The 3,982-nt window shown below is 55.1% G+C and overlaps 1 long non-coding RNA gene across 1 annotated transcript; it reads left to right on the top strand.

Moving 5' to 3' along the window:
- Positions 1-280: 280 nt before the first annotated feature.
- On the top strand, positions 281-3,655 carry LOC142051268 (uncharacterized). Its single transcript, XR_012658378.1, has 3 exons — positions 281-551; positions 824-1,207; positions 3,060-3,655. It is a non-coding gene; the product is annotated as an uncharacterized LOC142051268 (long non-coding RNA).
- Positions 3,656-3,982: the final 327 nt, after the last annotated feature.

The following is a 3,982-nucleotide window of genomic DNA, read 5'->3' as shown; positions in this document are numbered from 1 at the left end:
TGCCTGGCCCCACCCTCCATAGCAACAGGCCCTGCCCTTGGTGATGGCTCCAGGGGCATTGCCAGCGTCCCTTTGGACACACCCCCTTAGTGACAGGCCCCACCCCCCGGCAACGGCCCGGGGGGCGGTGCCGGCTCTCTCCCCTTAGCGACAGGCCCCACCCCCCGGCAACGGCCCGGGGGGCGGTGCCGGCTCTCTCCCCTTAGCGACAGGCCCCGCCCCCCGGCAACAGCCCGAGCCTGTGTTTGCTCCGCCCGGGGGGCTCGGTTTGGGTGTTTTCTCTCCCCCCTCCCTCCCGTGCCGGGAACTCCAGGCGGCTCTCGTACGGCTCCCGGGGCCTTCACCCCCCGGGGGGCTCGGCCCGCCCCTTTCGCGGGGCGCTGTGGGAAGGGCGGGGGCGGGGCCCGGGGGTCGAAGAGCCCCGGCTCTGGCCCTGGGCTTCTCTGGCGTCGGTGCTCCCGTGTTCCCTCGGGCGGTCGCAGCTTTGGGGCTGTCTCAGCCCCCCGGGCAGGCGTGCTCTGGCGTTTAGAGAAGCGGAGGCGTTGCCTGAGGTAAGGATTCCAGAGCTTGGCACTCTTTGGCGGCATCTGTACTAGAAAGGTCCCTTGTGGCCTGCTTTGCTTTTTTTCTCCCAGGATGCTGTTTTGGGCGCTGAGGGGGCGGTGAGACGGGTTAGTGGTATGGTGTTCTGTTTGGGGTTTGGTTTTTGCTTTGCTGTTTTTTTTCCCCTCGTGAGATCATTTTATTGTGCTGCTGCAATTCCTGTCTTTACTGAACCCGGAACCTTGGGGGTTTTCACTAGTTGTGCCGTTCACTGTTTCAGGTGTTGCCTTGGCCTCTCAACAGCCGTGGCACAACCTGCAGCGATGCTGCCTCTCCAGGCCCCCGCAGGCCCCGCTTTCTTGTCCAGCCAGGCGGGAAAGCGTGGTTGTTGCAGAAACAGCTACGCCCTGCGACTCCTCCTCAGGTTGTTGGCTCGGCCCCAACAGCGTACAGGCTGCTGAGGTCACCGCCTCCGCGCGGGACGCAGGCGGCCCGGAGAGCTTTACCCCGCGCCATTTCCGTCCCCTCTGGGCAGCAGCGGAGCTGCCGCCGCTTCAGGCGGCCGCTTTCTCGAGGGCGAGGAGCTGGGATGACAACGGGCCGCTGCAGACTCTGGTCAGGGTAAGAGGCTGTTCCCTGGGGAGCCGGCGCAGGGGGAGCGGAGGTACGCACGGGCACTTGTCGGTGCCCCTGGCCGGTAAAGGGAAGGTTAAATTGTTAGAGTGCAAATAAATACATATTATTTAGGGAGGAGTCGTGACTAAATTTAATCACACCTATTACTGAACAAACCAGGCAGTCATTATTCCTAATCTGTAGTTAAAAAAAATAAAGGCAGTCCTTTTTTATGCCATAAATAGAGTTGCGAGTCATTAATAGCTCAATCTAAATACAGCCGTTACTAAATCAACTGCAGGCATTAATGACTCCTGATCAGAAACAAAATAAGGAAATTTTCGAATCTAGAATGAAAATCGACCCGGAAAGCTAAATTGGGAGCGGGTAGTACTGAAATTGTAACAGGGCTGTTAGAAAGTTCAGAGGCAGCGACAGCTCCTGCTTCCAACCCAAGCAGTAAACGAAGCTTTAGGTTCTTAAATGAAGAGAAATAAAGGTGAGCTGTTAAACAGTGGCTGGGGTCAAGCGTAGCTATTAAGAAAATTTGCAGGTACGGGTGATTCCTGAGCAGAACTAACAATTCCAGAAGATTTAGATTTAAAAACTACAGAGCTAATGGAGTGCCACAACCGCCCGGATGTAACTGCAGCCGCTTTGGGGGAATGCCCCAGCCCCCCCAGCCACCGCTATTAATTACTGCCAAGGAGAGCGAAAGTGAAAGTAGAAGCAGTGCAGGTGAAGTGTGAGCAGTACGCTTTTTCCTAAGTCATCTCTTCGTGTCAGGAGAGGAAAGAAAATGGAAAGAAGATGTTTGCAGGGGGTCTGTGCTGGGTTACCTGCGCGTCTCTTCCGTGCGTCCTTGAGGAGACATTTAGCTCCTGTTGGGCGCTCGCAGGTGGAGACAGGGCGAGCTGGAGGCAGGATCGGTGCCGGCACTGATAAAGGGATGGGCAACGAGCGGAGAGAAGAGGGGGCAAGGGCTGAAAAAGGGTCACCGGTTCTGCAGGGAAGGCAGCGGGATGTGACTCGGCAACCGCTCTGAGGAGTGCAGGGTCATTCGCTGCGATGAAGTCAGGGTCTGCGGCTGGCCCGGAGAGGCAGCAGAAATCCCAAACTCTTTGCAGGGATACCGGCCAGATTAGGGCAACACCTGAACAGTAAAACCATTTAGGGGAAGCAGAGCTGGGCTGCACCGCGTGGCCAACCTCCCTCTTCTCCATGAGTCCCAAAGGGGCAGCTCCAAGAATGTGCTGAGAATTCATCCCTTGCGCTAAAAATGAGACGCAAGTAGCACCCACCCGTGAATTTTATTTTCTCTCTCGCTCTGCGGCTCCTGCCTGCTTGTCTCTCCTCAGTGCTCACCTGCACCTGTGCTCGGATGGGGCAGCTGAGGGAAGGTGCTGCCATCTCCCCAGCCCCGGCGGACCGCCCCTCAGCTGTGTCCTCTGTCAGGGAGCGTCGTCATCTCTCCTGCCTCCCAGAGCGTGTCCTGTAGTGGCAGACGCGCGGGCTTTTCCCTGCACGCGCATACGGGAAGGGAAGGGAAGGGAAGGGAAGCACAGTGAGAGCTGGGCTTGTCAAAGAGTAATGGGGGTGGTGGGAAGCGTAGCTAGAACCGGAGAGCTACAGCGCAAAAGCGAAGCGGACGGGACACAAAAGTAAAATGGTGCACAGGAATGCTGAGGCGAGAACTCCCGCAGCACACAGGAAATCAGTGTCAGAATCTATTGTCTTCTGACTGCCAAATTAAAAATAATGGCACGCTTTGCAACGCTAAGCTCGCTCTAATCGTCTGAACTGTTTCTTTCCAACCCCCACCGCCCCCAGCACACCGCTCAGCCTCCTCAGCCTGAAATGCCTTGTTTTCCTTCTTTTTTTTTTTTTTTTTTTTATGACAGGGCAACTTCTGTTCCCGAGGTGGTGCCTACGGTACAGCTATCTCTTCGAAGACAGTTTGGTTTAGGTCAGAGAATGTTTAGCCTGGACTGAATCAGCCTCTGTTTCTATTTCTGGAAATCGTCGGTCCTGTGCATCAAGCCCGGAAAAAAGGAAATATGAACCAAAGGACGTGGGGCCTGCAGGGCTAGGAAATTATTTGAGAAGAGGTTCAGTGGGGAAATGACTCTTTGTCTGTGGGGCGTCCAGGCAAGCAACCCAGCTGCTAGAAAGCGGCGCTGTCCCCAGGATGGCCTCGGCGGTCCCGTTGGAGTCGGGGCAACAAGGACAAGGCAGGGTGAAGCATCTGGCCTGCCGTGTGGAACGTGACTGTACAAAGCACGTGTGATGCACTGCAAGTTTACTTGTTTAAACTGTGAGTTAAAGAAGGTGTGCGGTTGCTTTGTAAACAGCCGACGCTCTAAAGCTACACCCATCTAATTGCTAGCTGTATTAAATCTATCGTATTGCTGTTTCTGCATTAAAAAATAAAAAAGAAAAAAACCAACACACCTATGTAAGCACTTCTAAGTACAACGGAAAACCACTGTTTAACGCGTGGCATGTGTGGGTTGTTTTTTTGGGGTGGGAGGGTGGGGTGTATGACAAAAACCTGCGAGAGACACACGCACATATGCACATGTCATGTTTAGCGCTCACCTAAACCCAAAAAAGAAAATCCACTCTTTATTTTGCAGCATTAGCATTAGCTTCCAGCGCACAGCCTGAGCGCACACCTCTGCTCTCACCGTCTGCTCCCTCTTCAACCGTGTGTGGCTGTCATCAGCTTGCACAGGCTTTGCTCGTGCAAGTTTCCGCGACAGCTTACGAGAAGGCAGGGAAACCAACCCAGCAAGACGCGTAGTGCCTTCCTCTATGGGCTCCG

The sequence above is a fragment of the Phalacrocorax aristotelis genome, unplaced genomic scaffold (genome assembly GCF_949628215.1).
Source record: "Phalacrocorax aristotelis unplaced genomic scaffold, bGulAri2.1 scaffold_92, whole genome shotgun sequence".
In the NCBI taxonomy this organism is placed as follows: domain Eukaryota; kingdom Metazoa; phylum Chordata; class Aves; order Suliformes; family Phalacrocoracidae; genus Phalacrocorax; species Phalacrocorax aristotelis.
This window is presented reverse-complemented; position numbering and strand designations above follow the sequence as displayed.